We start from the raw sequence: 24109 nt of genomic DNA, 5'->3' as shown, positions 1-24109 counted from the left end.
TGGAATATGCTTTAAAACATAAAGTAACATATGATAACAGAACAGAAATTGGGAGAAAGTGTGCATCTCATTATCAAGCCACTTAGTTTTAAACTTACAGAAAACACAGGAAAGATATGCAAAAGGTTTCTGCACACAGTTCCCACCCACAACGGTGTAAGATGTTAACATCTTAATTTAAGGAGGAGAAATCTGTGTACAATATAGATGACCCCTGGAGAATTTTAATGTATAGGGGAAAAAAATAAAACTCAACAACAAATATCTACCCAAATCCTGATTTTCTTTCCCCACTTAATTTCTCCAAATTATTTCCAAAATATCTGTTTAATTACTCAGCCACCAGATCAAAGAACTGGCTAGTTTTAGTGTGAAATACTGGGCCACACAAAGGTTTATATTCTTCTTCAGGAATCTTAATATAAATAATTAATTAATTGCCTAAATTCAATAGATCATACCATATACATGACACGCAGACATAGATAGATGGAATATCTATTATATAGCATATGATATACAGCATACAACATGTGGTATATTACATGTGTATATATATGTTGTATATATAAGACATATAGTATATATATTATATATTATATATATAATATATCATAATTAATCTTGCAAACATTTATTGAGCACTGACCAAATAGCAGACACCACAGAAGATGATACAAAAATAAAGAAAATGGAGTTGCTTGACCTCAAATACTTAATTGCCCCACAGATGAAAAAAGAATGAGTAAATAGCTTGCATAATAAATAACAGCTAATCCGCTTGGTGTCAGGTGTTCTTCTAAGCTCTTTGTCCACATTAGCCCTTTTAAGTTCATAATAACCCTATGAGGTAGGTTCTATTAACACCTTCACTTTACTGATGAGAAAACTGAGGCCCTGGGAGCAAAGCAGCTTGCTTGAGGCCCAACAAGTGTGTGATGGAAAACAGACTCCAACCCAGAAGCTCTGATTCTGCAGCCACTGTATTGTGTCACTGCAGAGAGGACAAGATCCCTCCTACTTGACCAGGAACACCCAGCAAGAACAGGGGAGATTCATTACATACAATTCTGTGTGTAGTCTGCACGAATCTTCATCAGATCCCTAAGTGGCAAAATAGATGATGGTATTGTAGAAACCCCCAAGACATTTTCAAGTTCAGCTTTGGAAGGCACTTCTAAACCCAACCCTCCAGACTCTGGATCTTCCTCACCCTGGTGTCTGATCTGCCAAATGCTGGTGTCATCTGCCTCCAGAGCTGTAATTACCGCCACCAATCTGCATCATCATTTACAACAACCCTAAAAGAGTCTACAGAGCTTAATTTCCATGGCGCTTCTCTCTCCTGCCCTTCCAAGTCTCAGCAAAAGCTCTCAGTGCAGACGCCAAACATCGTTTATGGTTTTAATCACTCACAAAGCACTGAGCATTTAGGAAGCCCATGGTAGTGCTGATTAAGATGCCTTCATTTCGGACTCTAGTCTCCTTCCATAAGTTCAGCCTCCAGGCAAACATGAGCCACACTAGTTTAAGAGTGCACCGTAATGCACACAGGACAAGTGCACCAAATTAACCAAACACCTTCCCCTTCGAAGAGGGTGGGTCTCAAATTCCTTCCCGCTAAAACAATAGGATTAATATTAGGATATCAAGTTTGCCAATAAAAACAGAAGGAACTTGGTGATACAAATAGAAGACATAATCCCCAAACCAAAAGGTTTGTTGATTCAACATACTACTTTCTCTGTACATTCGGTTTTGAAAAGCTTTTGACTTTCAAATAATAATAATAATAATAACAATAACAGAATAGATTAAACTGTTATTATTATTATTATTATTATTTCCAATGGGTTCATGGAATAGGAACTCTTAAGAGTTTACCCATGTCCAAGAGTTTACAGCAGGACCCACACCACTCTTCCTTTGCTTCTGTATTTTTTTTATATATATATTTATTTTTGGGGGGAGAGCACAAGCGGGGGAGGGGCAGAGAGAGGGGGACAGAGGATCTGAAGCGGCTCTGTGCTAACAGCAACAAGCCTGATGGGGGACTCAAACTCATGAACCATGAACCGCGAGATCATGACCTGAGCCCAAACTGGACACTCAACCCACTGAGCCACCAAGGGGCCTGTTCCTTTGCTTCTGTTTGCCATGTTCCTTCCCCCAGACACAGCCAAGCTCTTTATTACAGCTGGGAAACAATGTGCTTTGCTAGATGCAAGCTCTTTTGGACTGTCATTCATTCAGGCTGCAAGTGCATTTGCCCCTATTTAAACTGATGTCATGTGTCCCTCCTCAATGTCCTACTGCTTTGCCTTTCATGATGTGTCCTTCTCACAGAACCATACCTCAGCTCCACACTTACCCATGCAATGAAGGGAATAAAGCCACCAGAATAACACAGGCAGTGTCTTCTGTGTAAGGAAAAGCCAGTCTGTCGCAATGATAAGCCATGTGCAGGTCTATATTCAAACTGTTACTACCTCTCCCCACCCCCACCTCAAGGAAGGCAAGTCCGCCTCCTCTCGGATACACTTGATCTTCACACACTGTTGATACACTAAAGATACGCCACCATATATTGAAAAACCAGTTTGATTTAAAGACTTGACTCTTTTATAAGGAAATGTATCCAGTGCTTCCTATTTCTAAGGGCTTGATAGTAAAATTCAATCAGCTCCCCAATTTACCCACCAGGATCTCAAGACTTCTGCCCACTCATGTTCCAAGAAACCTAAGAAAGGGGCCACAAAATGATATAAAACAATAGATAATTATTTTCTCTTTGTGAGGGGGAAAGTTTTTAGACCACAACAAATGGCTGAACATCTTGCGGGTTTAGCAGCCAAACGAGCTGTCTAGCTTCTGAGCCTGAAATATAGATATTTTGACAATGTGACATTCTGAAGGATTTGCAGCATTCCGATGGTGCATGGTAGTTATCGTGAGAACAGCTCCTTTATCAAAAAAACTTCAGAGAAACTTTGCTGCCGCTGCTTGCACTGGCTGATCTAAATAAGAACAAGGATAAAGCAGGTGCTGTCAGTAATGTGGTGTAAAGTTGAAAGCAGAGAAAAAACCCCGGATGTGCCCTAAAAGTCAGTCTCTGCTATTTGCTGATTTCTTTGACCTCTTCAAAGGGATGGACTGGGGTGGGGAGCTGAAGGTCAGCGAAGCACTGTGCTTTCTTTACCACTGGCTTCCGATCCATTTAGATTTATTTACATTCAAACGCGCACACATTTCCCTCCTATAACTCAGAAGCAATCAGCCATAAAATGGCAAGGATCTGCAGCCCATTTAAATTAGCAGCAATTTATCTGGAGCAAAAAGGAAAACTGCTGAGTGGAAAGGAAGCAGAGGGAATGAAAGAAAGATGCAGCTGTTTGTCTAAAAAAGCAAATCTTATCTCATTTGGAAAATTCAAGTAGGGAACTGCCAACTTGGGCATCCGCGTGGCATGGTGCCACTTTGGAGACCGTACGGTGGCCAGGGTGCCAGGGTAGCGACCCCCCTTCATCGGAGAGCAAAGCAAATGCCTCCTGAGCCTTCTGGAAAATGTCTACTGGGTAAAATCAAAGAATAAACTCCTATGTTCTCATAACACTGGGTGCCTTGAAAACAGTGGGTGCAAACAGCTTTTTGTCATAAAGGTAGACTTGGGCTGGGTGCAATCCTGCTTCATTTCAGCACTGGGGCTTAAATGCCGATCATCCTAATTTGACATTTGTGGAGCATTTAATATCTGTTTGTGGTTGTACCAACTGTCCCTTGCCATTTGCCTTTTTTTATTTTCTAGGTGACTCACTCAACTCTCATGGCCAATGTGATGTGTCCAAGGTCACCCAAAAATAGAATCAAACAGTCAAAATCTAAACTCAGAATCTCTGGGCCATTGGTCTCTCTTTTAAAATGGCATCCTCTGCACCTGTAGTGGAAATTTCCCAACATGTCAGCCAGGTCTTGGTGCTTTCTTCTCCATGCTCATTCCGGAAGTTGCTTCATCATCCTTCGGACACCCCTTTCCCTTCCCAAGGATGTATTTTGTCCACATGCCACCTCTCGCCCTAAGATCCTGTTCCACCAAGCATGCTCTTCTTGTTGAAGCCTTGACCAGGCTTAAAGGTCCATGCAAGGTCCAAGCCACTTCTGCGAGTGTTTAGTTGACCAGCTTCTTAACCTCTAGGATATTCTATTCCATTCATTCACATGGCCTTCTTTTGTATCTTTTTAAACTTGTACCCCTTTTCTGTCTACTTTCCTGTATCCCAGAGTGCAGGCCACACGACGGCAAAGAGAGAATGTCTATCCACCTTCTGTGCCAACAACGCCTTGCGCAATACCAAGGGCTGAATACAATTTTGGGATTCAGAATAGTGATGTCTAAACTTCGAGTTCTACTGAAGACATTTGATGTACTCGGTAACAGAACCAAAATGGAGAAGAGGAGAGTGTACAAAACAAGGTAAGAACTACTGTTTCTCACTGGTAACTGGGTTAAGCAAATCACTTCAAAGCTTCCTGCATAAAATCACATATTTGCTCACAAGCATATTGAAGGTTACAGTGAGAAACGCGGTCACCCAGTGAGTACCTCCTGAAGCATTTTAAGCTCCTGGGGAAAAGGTGCCAGACTTAGTTTATTCAAATTCTTGTGATGATCAAAACCATTGTGGGCGTTGGACAAAGACAACTGTTGTCATTTGTTAGCTAAAGAAGAACAACTAAAATTAAATGGCTGAGGATGGTCAGCAAAGCTTTTTAAAGTTCTGGTTTGACTTTACATAATTTAGCTGAAAACCGAAGCAGGAAACACAAAGTTCTTGGCAAAGCTCGAACGTGTAAGGAAAGCCAAAGCTATTGCACAATTAAAATTTAATGATTCTAAGGAGGACGTGGTCTGATCGGCAGGGCCGGATGACAAGTGTCCAAGGGTTCAACTACTACCACGTCAGGGACTTCACACAGGATGGGGAGCACATCCACACACTGATGCCATGCTCCATCTGTGGCGTCTCTTAAAAATTCTACAAGTGGAGTAGAAAAAAAAAAAAAAAGATGGGAGTTTGTGGTTTCAGGGGCACTGAGATGAAAGCTTTCACTACAACCACACTGAGACACCCAAATCAATCTATTGTTCTCCTAGGGGGCGTGGCTAGCCTTCTGGCTTACTTCAATATGTATACAATGCAAAATCCATAGGGTAGCTCTTTGTTACATGAAGTGGCATCTTCTTAAAGACACTGTTCCACGATTCTGAGACCAGAGAGCCTTGCCAGTGACTCAAACATTCAGGACACATAGGGATGGCATTATAAATTTCATTCCAGAAGGCCATGCACTCACAGCTGCCACTCGAGGCTTGTGTCTAGATTTGTTTTTGCCAAAATACTGTAGCCAGTGATTCTTCCTAGTGCACAAAAAGCCGGAGCACTAGAACCTGCCACACCCAAATAAAAGACAAACGGCATAAAAACTATTACTCAGTTAACCTATAACAACGTCAAACCTGCAACATCACACATACACAGTGGGAGTTGCCTGGCTCAACTGAAGTGTGGCTTTAAACCACGGCACACCGACCAGGTATACACTTCTAGAAAAGTAAATTAGGCATAAAACAAGCAAGAGGAAACAAAGCGCCGTGGCTCGGCCATCGCCTGCCTGACAATGATGATGACGGTGGTGCCGAAGAAGAAAGCCGGGGATGCAGGGGAGAAGGGCAGAAAGAGGAGAAGGAGTTCAAGAAACAGTAGTTGTCGTCAACGCATGTGGGAGACCTCAAGCGTGTAAGGGGGTGACTGTAATTACTGGAGAGTGGCAAGAGATATCCTAAAGCCACAGAAGAGGATTCGGAGTCCAGGTCCAAGTTTGAGCTGATCCACAAAGGAAGAGAGTCAGTAAACATTAAATCTGTCCTGGAGCACCATTTTTTTCATTGGGCCCTCCAAGCACTACTTCAGAAACAAACTTTGAAGATGGCTCACGGTCAGGATGCTTGAAGAAAGCAGCAGTGGGGGACGGGGGCTTTTGTGTGCATCGTCTCTGCCTATGGTTGCAAAGTCTGGAGGTCAGATCCACTAATGGTTCCAATTAAGCAGAGAGAGGATCAAACAAATTGTCTTCTCTTGAACAGAGGTAGCTTGTAAATCTCATCTCCATTTAAATAAGCTAAGGGCCCATGATAATGAAACCTCCCCTAACCACCAAGTATTCCAGAATGCAAAGCAAAGATAGGTGGGACTGATCATCTCTGTGAACTGACTACAATAAATATGAGTTACCCAAATCTGCCCCAGAGCAGGAAAACCAGCAAGACTTTGTTCTGTCTGGTGATGGACTTCTCTGAAGGTAGGTTGCCATCCTAGGATCTGGCACAGACGAGGTGAAGCCACCAGGTCCACGTTCTGAGAACACAGCTCTTGCTTTTCAAGGAGTCTGGCTCATGGGGTCACTCCCCAGCCCCGCGATGGTTTCCTCTCCCCTGTGTTGCTGCTACATCACTTCCTCCTCGCTGTCCCCTGCCCCCACGCAATGACATTACCTCCCACTGCCCAGGGTCCTGCTCCCAGGTCACGGATCTGCTTCCCACACACAGGAAGCTTGACAGATATCTATCTGGCCTCAGCCCTTTATCCAGAGAAGTGGATGTGCCCAAACTCAGACAAACACATCATGGGGCAGGAAGGAGGTCCTTCACCCAGACATGCCCTTTTTCTCTGGTGCCTTTTCCCCAAAGCAACATTAGCAGAATGACTTCCATCATCTCAAAGTTACCTTGCTAGAACAAGACCTAACGCATGCCTCTTTTCCAAGAGGGGGAGTTTTGGGTTGGAAAGAAGAGTCATCCTGCCCTTGGCCAGACTACCTGGGACGTTACTTGACACTTCTTTGTGAAACTCAACTTAAAATCCCAGATTGGACCCTGCAAAAGCGTATCCAACTCTAACCCCAAAGGTTAGCCCTCACCCTAGCAAGGGTTATAAGGGAATATCCCGGAACCGTTCATCAGTCTGAAAGAGTACCAGCCAGGGGGCTCCTGAGTGGCTCAGTCGGTTAAGCATCAGACTTCGGCTCAGTTCATGACCTCACGGTTCGGGGTTTGAGCCCCGCATCAGGCTCCTCTGTGCTGACAGCTCAGAGCCTGGAGCCTGTTTCAGATTCTGTGTCTCCCTCTCTCTCTGCCCCTTCCCTGCTCGCGCTCAGTCTCTCTCTGTCTCCAAAATAAATAAACACTAAAAAACAAATACTCAAAGAGTACCGGACCATTTACACCACCAAGAACAGGATTCACAGTCCAAAAATGCTTCCTCATCAGGCGGACCCCTCAGGATCTGGTGCCACGGTCAGTGGCTCTGCACGCCTCTTGTAAGCCGCAGGTAACCCATCTCGAAAGCCCTCGGTAAAATGGAAAGTGTATTCTCAATAAGAAGCCGGAGAAGTGCAAAGTCAATCCTTAAGACACAGCCTTGGATGCATTCAGACTGAGGCAGCCAGCAGAGCTCCTGACTTGACGTAAGTTAACCCCATGTTCCAGAAGCCTCTGCTGCTAGTGACACTTTTTCTTTACTCAAGGAGCTCATTTTGGAACAAGTCCATGCTGTCATGCCACCCAAGCTCACCATCCTTAGAAACACCTCGGCAGCATCTTATGGCAGCTGGCCATGAGCCAACCTCAGTGGTTCTACCTGGCAACACCCCTTCCTGGAAGACGAGCAAGATTCTTTCTCCTCCAAGTCCCTTCCGCATCCTTTGGTTCGGGTACAATCTCCACACGGAGAGAACTCTGGGTTTTAAAGAGAGTGCATTTTTACACACACCAGATTTCACAGTTTATTTTCTTTTTTAAATAAAGCATGCAAGGCATATATGGCATACTAAATATAACAGCTTGGTTAAGAATTATAGCAACCATGCCAAGAATCAACCAGAACTAAGACACTGGGAAAACAATGTATTCTGGTGGTTGTTTTTCTTTTTAATGAAAATTTACTGTACCCAAACATCTGACATTATTTTCAGAAATGCTTTCCAAAACTTCCAGGAAGTTCTCCGCTAAGTCAAAGTGATTAAAAGGGAAAGGCTATTTACCCCGTAACCCTGCACACATTCTTAGTTTAAAACAGAAATCGCCATCTACGTAAACGCGAGAGGTGTTCAAACACGTGATGGACAGATGCACCACCTTACGGGAAAGCAGGAAAAAAATTTTAAATGTCACATGGATGAAAGGACACAGTACAATGACCCGTGCACAGCAGGTATGCCTGGATTATAAAATGGTGCTTTTTCTTTATTCGTATTTACGGCCATTTATCATCCACCGTTTACATAGACAAGATCCTAGACCTTTACTTCCCGCTACCCCTGGAGCTAGAATTTTTATAAGTACGGTGACCCCCACATGTTTATCTTCTTTGGCAATTGTGTGCTAATAGATCCATTTCCATGGCGGAGCCTGAAAGAGAACTGGCTGGCTCATCATCAAGAGGCAGCCTGAAGCCAGACAGACCTGGGTGTGGATCCCGCTCCTGCCCCTCCCAAGCTGTGCGACCCTTGCCATGTCAGTGGACCTCTCTGAATTGCAGTTACCCAACGCTAAGACACAGATGAAATAAATCCAACATATTGTGCTGAATAGAATAGGAGAACCTAATACTGTCCATGCCCATATACCAGATCCTCAGCTCAGGGCACTTGCTCAAATTATGACTCTTAACATTTAGACTAAGTGCCAAGCCTTAGCACTTCCAAACCAGCCTACTGACTTAAAAAAATACAGCTGGAATGACCCCTCTCGTTACAGGTGATTCTATGTTTTATCAAACATGTTTTATTTACCAAAAATATGTTCAGGAGTCTGTTAAGACTTCTAATCCAAAATGTTCTGGATTTGAACATGATGGTTTCCCTGTACAAACCCAACCGAAGTTGTACTTTATTGATTGCAAGTAATCCCCCCGCCCCCACCATCTGTGTTGCTGTGGTTTGCTTTTTGTTTCTTTTTGGTTTGGGGGGCAAAGAACATTAAATCTAAGTCCCAACCATAAATGAAGATACACCATTTCTTAAAATATTATTAAATAATGTAAGGAAGATGGGGTGCCTGGCTGGCTCAGTCAGCTAACGTCCGACTCTCGGTTTTGGCTCAGGTCATGATCTCATGGCATCGTGGGTTCGAGTCCCACATCAGGCTCTATGCTGGCAGTGCAGAGCCTGCTTGAGATTCTCTCTTTCCCTCGCTAGCTGCCCTTCCCCCATCCGTGCTGTCTCTGTCTTTGTCAAAATAAATAAACTTAAAAATTTTTTTTAAATAATGCTAAGGAAGAGAAATATGACTATTTGTAAAAATCTAGTCTCCATATACCTTTCCAACTATATATATATAAGTCATATTTCACATACTTCTTTTGGGAAGGGGGCTATCATTTGCTTATTGTGAAGTGAAAAGGAGCTTAGTGCTTCTATTTTACAGATGAAAACATTTAGGTAGGAGGGGGTTAAGTAGTCATGTGTTTTTGACTTAAGTAAATGTTTCATTTATTAATCAATCACAAAGAAATAAACCACTTCCCATCATGATGACATGACACCAAGTGTCTTTTAAAAATTGTCTTGTGTGAGGTGACCAGGTGACTCAGTCGGTTGAGTGTCGGACTCTTAATTTCGGCTCAGGTCAAGATCCCAGGCTCGTAGGATCGAGCCCCTTGTCAGGCTCTGCACTGAGCACAGACCCTGCTTAAGCTCCTCTCTCTCTTTCCCTCTGCCCCTCCCCACCCATGTGCTCACGCTTGCTGGCTCTCTCTCCCTCAAAACACAAATAAATAAAAATTTTTAAAAATTCAGCTTAGCTGAATGCAGCTTAGTGTCATCCAGCTTGGCACTTTAGAACAGAAACTTCTTCAGCTTCCTTTCCAAAGCAAGGCTTCTGTTATCCACCAAGAAATAAATGCTTCAAACACCAAGGGGACTTTCAAATAGGTGAACCCTTGTTACCACAACCACTGGGGTGTTGCTGGGATGCTCTCCTACTACCCACTATAATAACTCTGCCTTCATGCTTTCCACATTTCTATTCACAGGCCTGAGCAGTGAGCTCTAATCCTGCACACAAGCTCCAGTGACCACTGCAAATTATTACCTTCAACTGTATTTTCAATGATAGGCCTAAATAAGACTCTTTGTTAGGAGCTGGGATGTAAAATCTCACAGAAGGCAACTTTTCTCAAAAATTCCATCTTCGCATGCCTGGAATAGTGGCCACCTCTCAGTGAGAAGCCCTGGGGATGCTGGACCACGAATGTCAGAGCCACAGGAAGTCATGTGCCGGATCACTCCCTTCCCAGCAGGCAAGATGTCTTTCGAGGCCAAAATGGCGGCCGTGCCTGGTGATACCACTCTGAGTCAGAATGCTGGCCAGCGCCAGGGATTTCACAACCATGGCAGAAAATGTCTGAGAACCATTCCATGGCGTCCGTTCCAATTCCAGAGCCCCAAAGAAATGTTTTACCTCCATCCATAGCTATAGAAATCCATAGTTCCACAACTGAGGAATGTACAGAGATGATAATTAGGAAACCACATCTTGATTGTCCTAGACACCCACACTAGCTGCCCAGAGCCCAGGGGCGAGCCTACTGTCACACATCCTCTGGACCCAGAGTTGCTTCCGAGACATTGCCCATTTCCTCCTATCTAGCATCTTTCGGCAGCAGGCGAATGAACCAAACCCTAACTAAATTTAACTGGCTAATTGCACCTAAATTACAGTCACAAAGCCCCTTCAGAAGATTCAGTTTCTTGAGGGAGAAAGTAAATGTTTTACTATATAATTATAAACTTAATTAACATAAAATAAATTAATTAGGGACTTGTGCTGGTAATGAACACCATGGTTTAGCTGTTTATTGCTGTATTTTCCAGGGGAAGACAAACCTGGAGAAGAGGGCTAACTTCTGCTTCAAACTTAATTCCATCTCACCTCTCCCACACCAATGAACTGCTAGAATTCTCTTTTATCCTCAGTGTCATGGCAGCGAAAATTCGACAGGATTCCAATGGAGAATGTGTATGTACTAATCTCTAGGGAAAAAAAAGAAAAAAAAAAACACCCCAAGCCATCTCAGCTACCATAGTTCCTCGCTGGCAGTTCACTGAAATAACAGATGATTTTCCAAAGCAATAGTTTTCTGTCCCAGAGTATAATGACAAAACTCACCTAGAGCCGAAACAACCATCTGCCACAGATTGTTCCACATGGTTTGTTTGCTTGTTTGTTTTTTAATTCTGAGAAAGAATTCAAAATTGGTACTGGCAGAGAGGGATGATTTCACAAAAATGACCCAGTTTCCAACCTGTATTTTCTCAACTGTTGTCCTACATTTTTTTTTTTTTTTTAATCTGACTTAGGAGAAGAGGCTGAGCAAAAGAGCCTCTGGGGATGATCTTGATGGCACAGAGTAGGTTTGGGGTAATGAAAAAAGTCTTGTATTAATTTTCAAAGGTCTCCATAATTTCTAGGAACCACAACGTATCTCTCTAGTACCTTTCTTCCCCTTAAATTGCAGTGTAGCTGGAGAATGGTCATACCCACCGGGAGGTGGAACAGAAGAGCGGTCGACACTGTGGGCTCTGATGCTAGAACGTGCCGTGACTGTGTGATACTGGGCAAGCTGCGTCAGTGTCCTCATCTGTGAAATGGAACTTATGAGAGTATTCGAGGCTTCTGTTCAGAGTAAATATGCTATTCCATCTAAAGTGTTTGGAAGAGGGTCCAGCACATGACACATGTTCAATAAACATCAGCTATTTCCATTATCTGCAGATGCCAGCTCTTAGCTCTCATGAGCTCTGAAATAGCTCCTGCTTTATGTTCAAAAAGAGCTGTAAATGTTTAATGTACAGGTCTAATTTGTTGGGACACACCGGTCCACGCATGCACCAAATGGAAAAGACAATTCAGAGCTGAGACTGTGAATAGATTCCTCTTGTTCTGATAAGAGGTGATCTTTCTCATCATTGAATCTGACAACTTTGGTGAAGAAAGGAAACTCGAAGACCCTAATTCTGGCCCATGCCCCAGTTAGTCTCCCCCTCTCACTGAGAAACAAGGAAGAGAAGTTTCTGAGAGCCTGGGTAGCTCACTCAATGGCACAGAGACAGCAAAGGGGAAACTCAAGGCCCCCGTTAATGTGTGGGCTACAGACTCAGAGCTGGAACGAACATCAACATGGTGAGAACCTCTCCCAAGACAGGCGGAAGCCAGAGACAGAAATGGAACCAGTTGTTTTTGGTAGGAAAATAGACACCCTAATGGCTCTGATCTGGAAACTGTGAGTTCACATCTGCTAAATTATCCACATATTTTACTTCATTTTATTTTAGTTTTACTGGAACACTAACTTGATTTCCACAAGGGAGCGGGGGGGTGGGGGGGGGGGGTGGAAGCCAGTCCCTGAGTTCAGCTAGCATGGAATCACCTATGACGGATTCTACAGGGGCTGGCAAACGTTTCCTGTGAAGAGCTAAACTTTAAATATTTTCAACTTTTCAGACCATACGGTCTCTATCACAACTACTCACTCTGCCACTATAACACAAAAGCAGTCATACAATATGTAAAGAATGAACTGGATGTGTTCCAACAAAACTTTATTTATAAGAACAGAAAGCAGGTTACACTGGGGCTGTAGTTTGCTGACCTCTGATTAATGCATCCACCTGCCTGATGCAGTTTTTACCTATCTTCTTTACGTTTTCACACCTTAAGCTACTTCCTTAAAATGAATATTCATATCTGTTTGAGTATTCTTACGAGGATATGATCGACATGCGATAGAAGATAGGTTATTGTATACTAGAAAGAAAAGCCAGAATGAATTTATGAAAACTCTAAATTATGAAATATGTTTACAGAAATACACTTTTATTACTTTCATATACATCTAGGAGTCAAAATTAAGCCAATAAAACATTTCCAGCACGTTTGGGCAAGTAGGGGCTAATTCAGCCTTACCCAAAAGAAAAGAAGAAATTTAAATTATATAATTCATCAACTGTTTTCATGAGCTTTCTTCTAAAGGACTTAGAAAGTTTGTTCTCTAAGATGATGAAATATGATTGTTACACAGCCCCCCACCCGCCATCTTGTTTCCCCTAGCAATTGATTTGGGAATTCCTTTGTTCAGAGAAGATTCCCAAATACTCCACCGAACCAATTCCCCAGTAAATTAATTATCTGAATCAACAAGAGTTTTTAACTTCCAGAAAAGCTGGATAAATTGTAATCCTATGACATCATATATTCATACCATCTTTGAAACACCTAACTCTATTAGTAGACTTTGTGGGTTGTGTATTCAAAATCCATTCACAAACCCCTTTTCCCTTTCTTTCCACTATATTTGAAGGAGGAAAGTCAGTATACATGATTTCCCAGTATCCCTTGAACTTAAGGGTGGGCATAATTCTTGCCACTGAGTCACAGCTAGAAGTCCAGGGCAAGTGGGGTCCTTTCTTCTTGAATTAAAACTCAGAACCTCGTTGGAAGAAAACTTCATTGCCCTCTTCCTTCTACCTACTGGGAGTATAGATGTGACATCTGGAGGAAATGCAGCCATCTTGAGACCACAGAGTCACGAACATGAGGAGGAGGCCTACTTGCTAAAGACAGGAGCAAGGCAAGGTGGAAAGAGCCAGAGTAGCCCTGCGGGCATCACAAAGCCACCATAAGCCTTGGACCCAGAATTCCTGCTGTGTGAAACAAACTTCTGTTGAAGTGATTATTTTGGTTGGTTAAGTATTGTAGTCGATGCAATCCTAAATGACTCACAACTGACAGAAGGAGGTTTCGGGCTTATTCCTGTTATTCTGAGGGCAGCAGAGAGGAAGAAGGAGAGGGAGAGGTTGAAGGCTCTAAACTAAAGAGTCTTAACTACTACCAAAGAAAAGGAACCAGCTTTCAAGTGCCACTGTGGCATTTGGGTGGCACCTGATGCTCTGCAATGGCCAGTGCAGAAATGCCCCCAGGACGGCCACACCTGTGGACCCAGAGAGCTGTGGACAAGCAGCCAAGCCTTTCCCGTGCCTTTATAAAAGGGTCATGGAAGTGACCTCAAGGGAGGGAAGGGGCATTCAGTTGCATGAGCAAGGAGCTAAAGAGACTCTGGGGTTCCAGAAGAGAACCAAGAAGAGAAGAGATGCCATGTGAGTATATAACTCAGGGAGTCAGACATGAAGAGGAGGCACCGTGGCTGAGCAACCTTGAGGCCGAGCTCCAGGGTTAGGGAGAACCAAGAGAATCCCCTAGACATCTGAGGACTTGAGAATTGGGGCGGCCTCCAGGAAGAAGCTGCATCACATATGTCCCCTCTTCTCAGAGAGCTGTGGGATGGCACCTGGCTTGACCTATGCCCACATGCAAAATGGCCTTACAGGGCCCTCTGGGTTTCCCAAGAGTCCAGGGCACTGAGCAAGAACACCCGCAAGTTCCTGTGAGCCCAAAAAGGGCACAGAAATGACCAAGGTTATCACTGGGCATGAAGACAAACTGTTGAAAAAAGGGAGACAGAGAACAACCTGTGTGGACTTGATGCTGAGGGCCACAGCAGGCCTGAGAATGTCAGCAGTGGAGACACACAAGTGGAGGTCAAAACCCAAGACCAAAGGCCAGGCAGATGCCAACAGAAGTTTGCTAAGAGGCAGGCAACCCCCAATCCCGGTGACCCCGTCCCATAGATCCTGCTGGGGGAGGGCAGATCCCTGCACTTGCTCAGTTGACTTGAAATGACAATGCTAAGAGGAAAACAAAGGCCACACATGTGAGACTAGGGAGGAGTTTTAATGTTTTTCTGGAACACAGACATCGCGAGAATGTCCTTCTGTCTACCCACATCCCGAGACTCTGCCTGTCACCAAACACAGCGAGGTGGAGACATGCCCAATAAAGGGGAGATGTCTGTTTCAGACCCAGACATGGAGAAAAGGAATCCAGCCCACTTACCACTAGATTCAACCTTCCTCCAAGACCTCCCAAGTCTCTTGATATCCCAGAACTTCTCCCCTCCTTGGGTGATATTTGCCATTGCCAGAATTGCAATGTGTGAAAGAGGGAAGACAGGAGAGTAACTCACATCTTCTCATGTCTGGTTGTGTAAGGCACTTTGTATACATTAGCAAATTTAAAGCGTGTCTTATCCTTATATCAGAAGTGAGAAAATGAGGAAGATAAATAGCTTGTCCAATCTCCAAGGGCCAGTAAAACACAGCTATATCCAGCCTCAAAGAGTACTGCATTGTTTTGTTGGGGTTTCTTGGGGGGGGGGGTGTTGTTATTTATTTTTGCTGTGTAATTTTGTTCACCAATCCGAATCGCCTTTTTGACCTGTTTACTCTCTCTCCAAGAGGAAGTTAAAGAGCCATCATTGGCCTTTGCCCCTTCCCATAAACAAAGGCACCAACGGCAATGTTTGAGGATGCCCCCATTTTCAGGTGATGCCTCATTCTCATTTCTAGACAACTTCTCTGCAATCTCTTTTCCTGTAATTTGGTATTTTCACAGATACAATGTCCTCTCTTACTCTTTCTCTCGAAACATGTGGCTCATCTACTGCCAAAAGACTAAAGCATTCCTACGCATAGACGTTGTCTGACCTCTGACAGAGAACACATGTCAACACCTAGGACTCCCAAGCCTCCCTACTGCATTGGCATCACTGGACACGAAAAGAAGGTAGTGTGCATTTGCGTGGAGCCAACAGGTTTGTCTGGAACCTCCTCATGTTCCACAGCAGGGGCCAGCATAGTCTTTCAGTAAAGGACCAGGTGGTCAAGATTCCCAACTACATGCCATCTACCTGGTCTCCCTCCAGAACAACCACTCTCAACTCCGATGTTTTATCAGGAGAGCAGCCATGGACAATGCCAAACAAATGAACATGACTGTGTTCCAGTAAAACTTTATTAACAAAACCAGATTTGGCCCACAGCTTCGCTGACCCCTATTCTCATGTTCGTGTCTGGAGGGCTAGTGGTTCTTCCCTCCCTCTGAAATAGAACAAGACAGAAATTCCTTCCCATTAAAGTATCTCAAAATACAGAATGAACTTATATATGCTGTCCATCAAATGCCTTCTGGGAAAGAAATTCTAAACCCTATTTCATAAAATTATCACCCGTGTTTGTGAGGAAACTAATGCCCAGGGCAGGCAAACGTGCCTGAGGCAGCACAGCGTCTGTGGGACGCAGTTGGGAGAGGGTTTCTCGTGGCCACACTCACAGTCCCCAACTTCACCATAGGAGAAATGCTGCCGCTCAATTAGTACCGCAGAAATAGTAGTATTTTCATTCTGACTCACACTCTGCAATTTAGGTCATGCCTACGGCAATCAATAAAATCCTCCACTTAGATTCTCCATGGCTAATTTGATCCCCCCCGCCCCTAAACTGGGGATTTTTTTTTTTTTTAGTTGTTTTCAATTAAGCTAATTTGTCACAGACACCTCTGTTCTCGATAGGGTATCTTCACCCAGTTTCTCCTTCGTTTTGAAAATAGCAAAGTGGGTGAAACGCATACGTAAGTATCAGGCTCAAACCACTATTGTTTGTGCAAAGAGTGACTGTCAATAGAGAAGAGACCTCTCGGCAATCACACCCACACCCCCCCACACACACACCAGCTGCCTGACTTCATTGTCTCACTGTGCACATTCTGTTCACACACTTGAGTGACCAAAGTGTTAGACACTGATGGTGGTGTGCACATGGTGACAATTGTTACACACTATTAAATGTGCATGACATGATGGCTACCATGGGAAGCTTCCCCATGATGTTTCTGCTCTCCCTGTTTCCAGAAGAGGAAATGGAGGCTCAGGGGAGTTATATAATATACATCTATTTTACAGGGAGGCTACGGAACACTGAGGTCAAAGGCAGCACAGACTTTAAATCTCCACCTTAGTCATTTGTGACCTTGAGCAACTTTCTTAACCCTGGGTAAGGCCAGATATTCTCATCTGTAAACGGTTATAATTATGTCTTCTTTAAAGCTATGCTGAAAGAATCAAATGAGACAACATCTACAAATCTCCTAATGTGATGCCTTAGCACGTGGATTAGTCTGAACCATAGGAATATGCCTGTATTTAACCACTGTCTGAGAATGACACTTTCACATGGCTCAAACTAGCAACTGCTCAGCACAATGGGATTATCAGTACCATTGTTGTTAGCATTGCCCAAGGACAGCAGTAAGTGGCAAGGAGATTAACATCTAAATTTCATAGCTGATGGTGAAAGCCAGTGTGTTTTTTTGTTTTGTTTTGTTTTGTTTTTCGTTTTTTTTTTTTTTACTAACTTAGCAACCTTCAAAGAAATCCAATGACATTTTTTACTGAGAGTTTCTGTAATAAACTGAAACTGACATCAGGGAGCTAGTAAATGACAAGAACAACGTTGTTGTTGTTTATTTCACTAGCAGCATTTTATGAACGGGACAAAATCCATTTCAGAATCAGTGCAGTGTTTCCAAAACTTGTTGGAAGTGTATTCACCAAACGTCAGTTGAATAAAAATGTGAACTGTCTCTCTTCTTTAATGTATGAAGGGTCATGATCTACTGAAAATTGGGACCTGCCTCATTAAACAGTTATAATTAACTCTGCTCATCATATTCCACCATGGAATTACTGCTGTGGTTCATACTTAAAACTAGTTGGATAATTCAGCAGCATTTGAGGAAAGAACAATCAGATTTTCTCTTTCACATTCCATGAAGGGAACTGGGAGTAAAAATAACTTTCTCTTCCCAGGCTGGGGAATCATAGGGTAAAGAGACTTCCCTTCAAATGTCTGTCTGCTCATTGACAAGCTTTAAAAGAAAGAAATTCCCATCTGAACCTAAACCATTTCTTGTTTTTTTGCCATGTTCCCAATGGCTACGTATGTTGAAAGAGTCTAGACATTTTTCAAGCTTGAGTTGCATTTCAGACAATGTCTTTCAAACTCTAATATAATTCTAAAAAAGCCTTTCTCTCTAAAATATGAGATACTAATCTCCAGGGTGTTGCCTCATAGGGTTGTAAAATCCTCATAGGGGATGTAAAATGCAATTAGACAAAGGAATTTCTCCACTTGCTTTTACTCTGAATAAATAACAAAACATCATTCTACAGACAATATATAGAGAGGAAATACCATGGTCAAGAAAACTTTTGAAAATATGTCCATGGCATTTTGACTGGAAACCACATGTGTCCTCTGGAACTTTTCAGGGTATCTACCCCTGACGTGTCCACCTCCTAGGGAACTCTCTGGAGATAAACTTGTTAAGGTGACTGTTTTCACCATGAGCTCTCTCAGATTTTGAGTTTGCCCTGGAATGCTACAGATAGAATAGTCAGTGCTTTGGCTCTTTTTATTTTTAATTTTTTTTCTTTTTGACTGATGGAGACATAAGCAACTGTAAGTAAATATTAGGGCAGAGGCAGTTAAGTCCAAGATTTAATCTAGGTATTCTGCTCAAAATCTGCAAATAATGAGATGACCAAAGGGAACACATCTTTTGGAGGGATCGGGGTCATGGAACAGGAGCCCTTTCATCTCTCAATCACCGTTTTGAATGTTGGGCGGTACAATCATCAACGCTCTTTTCATAAGTTGCCAACAGAATATTATACTCATTCTGGTCAGCAGAAGAGATAAGCAGCTCACATTTCTCGAACACAGGTAAGTTAGTCTTTATTCTAAAAAGCTCAACTTAACAAGTAAATAAACAGAATGTGACATGACGTGACCAGCCAAATCCCAAGGGGGCGGTGTTACTTTTGAAACGAAAGGGCCAACTGAAATATGGCAGAAATAACTGAAGATGAGAGACACTGATAAAACCACATTACAGCCAGGGTTCATTTTAGTAATAATAATTGACTCATCTATCAATGCCGATTGGCATTCATAGGGGGGTTTCCTGTCTTGATACCCTAGAGTCTATCTTGAACTAAATTAGTCTTTCAATTCTTCAAAACTCTATCATAGATTTCCCTTCAGATCCCCACCACATACACCCACACTCCATCCTTCAACATCTCACTGGCTCTCCATGGAAAACCCTGTCTCCCTGCACTAACTCTATGCAATTCTGTCAGGGTGAATGCATGGGATGGTTTTCAAAACTCTAAAAAAAGACTAGCTGACATAGCAGATATCAACAGTGACCTTGAGGGTATTGATCAAGCTCTGTTTCTCTGTTAAAGAAGTAGGAAATTAAGCAGTCTTCTAAATCATTCATGGATTCCTTTTATGTTCTTCTATTCAGGAACATAAAACATCCCTCACCCAAGCCAGGAATCTGCGTCCTTACAACTTTGGGAGGAAATGGTAAATTTTCTTCTATCAAAATGTTCACACAGAAGACTCAATTTTCTTTCACCTACTGCTTAGAAGAGCCAGGGGAAATTTTATCCACAATCAACTAAATAGCTGCCTTGGAAAGGTACATGAGTTTTGCTTCTGTTGTGGGGCTGATGGTTTTGAGTCTCCCTTCAAAATGTATTTAAAAGAGAATGAGAAAAAGAAGACTTTAAGTACTTAATTTGTAACTAAAAGTTTACTTAACTTCATTTTTCCAGCTAAAAATTTTCTCTGACAGAGAATTTGAGATCAGCATGGAGACCACTTCGATTGATAGACTGAGAGTCTGTCTGTGCACTGGGCAGAGACCTATATTAAAAATGCAACAGTAAAAGATGCATGGAAGAAATAGAATGCCATATCCACTACATCTCTTGCCTAACACCCTAACATTTAAGCTATTTGTGTACCAACCACCTAATGAGGCCTTGGGAAGAGGAGCAAGGGCCGTTATGGGTAAGAAGAAAGAAAGGGGGTAAGAAAGCTTAAAGTTATGATGAACTTCACTGATAATCTCTGGGGCCAGAAGACAAGAAAGGGCACAGGGCAGGACAAGAGGGGAGAAGACTGCAGGAATGTGTGAAGTGGACTATGTGCATGGACAAGAAAGTCCTCCCGGATTTAAGTCTGCCACTAACTCCAGGCTGACCTGCATAAGCCCAAGGGTCACTCTGGGTCTCAGTTTCCCCAGGGAAGCTGCACTGGCTGTCTCTCCCCACTCTCTTTCCAGGTCTAACACCCAGAAGTTCTGTGACCAAAACCTGTCTTTCCTTGCTAACTCTTTGCCAAACTCTGCATCTCCGTGTTTCCAGTGGATGGGGACGCAGACAGATGCCTCTGCAGCCCAGGTGAACAAAGCAGTCTGTGTCCTTCCGGTGTGAGGCAAAGGCTCTGGACACAGCTCTGGGCTATCAAGATCTGGCACTGATACAACGAATTCAGTTCACCTCACTCACCGAGACTTCTGGCTGCTCCCCAACAGCTCAGCAATTTCACAGTCTGCTCTGTCCGAAATGGTCCGCCTAGTGGCCATTTCTTCAAGCCACACCTAGGACAGGCAGCAGTCATTCTCTGTGTCCCTTAGCCTCCCCGATTCTTCTCTCCGCTTCATGTCGCAAATCAGAGGCGTATGCCTTAGTTCCTGCCACATCAGAAAGTAAGCTTCTCAATAGCCCTTTCTCCAGCCTCTTCCATCAGACCAAGCTGAGGCCTTTGGCATTGGGGAGCACACTCCTAAATCTCTCCACTCTCTTGATTTCCCTAACTGTATCCAGGCCTCTCTCTATCCTCAATCTGGCCATGTCTCCACCTCCTCCTCCAGTGGTGGTTGTCCCCAAGGCTTTCCACTCTGCATTCTCTGGCAGCTCATCCACACTCCGGGCTCTCACCTGGAGTTAGGCTTCCCAATCAATGTCTCTGACCTTGTATTCTCATTCCCTATTTCTCACTGCTAGGAAATAGACACCTGTTCCAGGGAGGACCAGGGCCCTGTATTCAACTCACCGTGGCTCACAAACCTGATGCAGCCCCTTGCCTACCTAATGTCTTCTCCAGGCTCCCTACAGGAACACGGCCATCCCAGGCCACCCTGATCTCCCACTCCCTCTCTGTCTTCTGCCCTCTGTCAGTCCATCTGGACATTATTTGACACTTCTCTATTCTCATGCATCTTGTGTCTCAGGCACATAAGACCCTCTTCCCGCAGAACACCCCATCTTGCCCTCCTCCCACAAACCCAGACCTCTGCACAGAATTTCCTTTGCTACTTCCCTGCCTAGAGGACTCTTGGAAGACCCAAGCTCAAGTGTCTTGTACATGAAGTCAGCTCTGGGTCTCTGAGGCTGGGGACCCATCTGAGCCCCAATCTGGGCCCCAATCAGAGACATTCATGGCAGAGCATACCACTTTGCTCTTTGGGACTGGTTTTTCAGCAAACACTTCTCAAGGGTGAACCTCCCCTCTCTATAGCCACAGCCTCTAAAACATTCAATCACACAACTGAAAAATGGCAGATGGACTCAATGAATCCGATCAGCGTCTGCCTGATCTACATTTTTGATAATTTTCATTTTCTTCCCATTTCCCCAACTTTTAAAAATTTAATTTTCACTTCCTACTAAACAGCGGACTCTTGAACAACAGGGTGGGTAGGGGAGCTGCCCCCCCCCCCACACAGTTGAAAATACATGTGTCATTTTTGACTTCCTAAAAACTTAATGACTAATAGTCTGTTGACTATTAGTTTAACTACTGTTGACCAGAAGCCTTACCAATAATTTCAGCAGTTGATTAATACTTGTTTTGTATATGATTATATACTGTATTCTCACAATAAAGTAAGCTAAAGAAAAGAAAACGTCTCTAACAAAACTATAAGGAAGAGGAAATGCATTCACAGTGCCGTATCTATCAGAAAGAATCCACGTATGAGTGGACCTTTGCAGTTCAAACCCGTGTTGTTCAGGGATTAACTGTACATTACTACTGGTCTCTATAAAATATTTTAATTCCCAAAGATTACATTATATTCTGATATAATAATTATTATGAGTTAAAATTAATAATAATTTTAAAATAATACTTGATCCTATGTACAATAAAAGTAGCTACTCCATGACATCAACTACATGCCAAGCTTTCTTCTAATTGCCTTCACATGTATTAATTTATTCAATCTTCGTAACAGCCCTATACGTAGTACTCTGATTATCTCCTTTTAGAGCTGAGGAAACCGAGGCACAGAAAGGTGGAGTAACACAGCCAAAGTCACCGAGCCGGTAAGTGCTGGATAGCTGGTCCAAACAAAACCAAGAAATCTGGCGCTGTAGTCCACGAGGGAGCTAGACCGACCGCCTCCCTATACACCCTTCTGCCCACCACCACTCTTATTTAATCTCCACAGTGACTCTATCAAGTAGGGTAATTATTATCACTACTTTTTGCAACTAAGAAAACAGAGGCTCTGGTGGGGGTTAAGAAACTCACCAAAGGTTGCACAGCTAATAAAGGGTGGACGCTGGAATTGAAAGTCCAGTGTTTTTCCGTGAGGGCTGTGAGTTCGAGCCCCGCGTCGGGCTCTGTGCTGACAGCTCAGAGCCTGGAGCCTGTTTCAGACTCTGTGTCTCCCTCTCTCTGACCCTCCCCTGTTCATGCTCTGTCTCTCTCTGTCTCAAAAATAAATAAATGTTAAAAAAAAAAAAAGAAAGTCCAGTGTTTTGCCTATATTTTCACATGAGAGAAAATGAGGTGAGGGAAGAACATACACAGATTATTAAGACACACCCACCCATATAGTCAATATTGTTCATGCAGCAGCATTTTACCATGACCTAGTGCCCTCTGTAACGGAGGGATCTGCTCATGTCGTCCCAATTCTGCAGATGGGTAGAGAGCCAATGACTAGCTCAATCTAAGAGCCATGTCCGCTAGGTCCCGAGACTCCTAAGCTTGTCTTGTTCCATTGTCTCTGTCTTTGTACCTGAGATCATTTTGAGCCGGCTCATTCTGAATATGGCTTAGTTCTGGTACCATCATTTCAAGCTTCTGACCAGCACAAAATAGAATTGCTTCTCCCTTGGTTCAAGGACAATGAAAGATCAATAAAAGGGATTAAAATTGAGACTAGGTTCTGGCGGCTTTTTCCAGAAGCTTCATGATTCCGTCTCCACCCTGGCATGTCCAGAGTTTCTTAAAGTATACAAGGCTGTCTGCAATCACAAACATGGGATCACCTCTGGGAGCTTCATCTCTGAGAATGCAAATGTTGTGCAATGTAAAATCTCTCTCAAAAGCAAGCTTTTCTCCCCCTTTTTAGTTCTGAGATCACACCTTTCTTTCCAGGGTGTTTTCAATTTTTCTGGTCAGATATTAAGCCAAGATGATTAAAAGATTAGCTTATAAAGAAAAACACATATCTAATTTTGGAGAAAAACAGAAAAAGAAACCAGAAGTAGAAACAGATGGATCAAAATAACAGAAGGAAAAAAAGAGAGAGAGGAAAGAATAAGTAAAAGGAATAATAATAATGATGAACATCATTGAAAATTTGCCCAGATGACTGGTATCTGCCCAGATTTGGATCCTGGTATTGCCACACACCACGTATATATATGGGACCCCAGGCAAGTGACTTCATCGCCTTGTATCTCGGTTTCTCCATCTCTACTTCATCTAATGCATGAGGTTGTTGAGAGTTAAATGAAATCATGTATGCATACAAAGTACAGAAACATGCTTGGAACAAAGCAAATGCTCAATAAATGATTGAGCTATCGTTGTGGTGGTGGTTATTTTAAGGAGGACATAAATTTTACCAGCTTGACGGTTCCCAGGGGACTCTGGGAATGTGAGCCCCTAAGAGGAGGCAGAGCTGACAAGGAACAGTGTAAGAACAAAGTTGACAAGGAACAGTGTAACCCCCACCACAGTGTAAGTCACTGTGACTCAACATGTTCTGGTTTCCCTGGTTTTGTACAAAGGCATGTGCGACTTTCAGAATTCCCAGGTCACGTTTCTAAAAGATTTCTCAATTCCTTTCACACCAAAGTTGTAATAAATTCTGTGCATACTGCCAGAGGAGAGGCTCCAATAGCACGGGGCTTGTGTGTCAGTCACCAATTTGACTGGAAATAAAAGAAGCCTCCGTTCATCCTTCATCTGCAAAGATTAGCTGTCCCTGACTCTTGAAATCGAT

The 24109-nt window shown here is 43.2% G+C and overlaps 1 protein-coding gene across 3 annotated transcripts in view; it reads right to left on the bottom strand.

The window, feature by feature from the left end:
• The window catches only part of NTRK2 (neurotrophic receptor tyrosine kinase 2), a 331708-nt gene that overhangs the window by 201733 nt on the left and 105866 nt on the right, over positions 1–24109 (bottom strand). The gene's annotated exons all lie outside the window — the stretch shown is intronic.

This window comes from Panthera leo, chromosome D4 (genome assembly GCF_018350215.1).
Source record: "Panthera leo isolate Ple1 chromosome D4, P.leo_Ple1_pat1.1, whole genome shotgun sequence".
Lineage (NCBI taxonomy): Eukaryota > Metazoa > Chordata > Mammalia > Carnivora > Felidae > Panthera > Panthera leo.
Note: the sequence above shows the minus strand (reverse complement) of the source record. Positions and strands in the feature narration are given on the sequence as shown.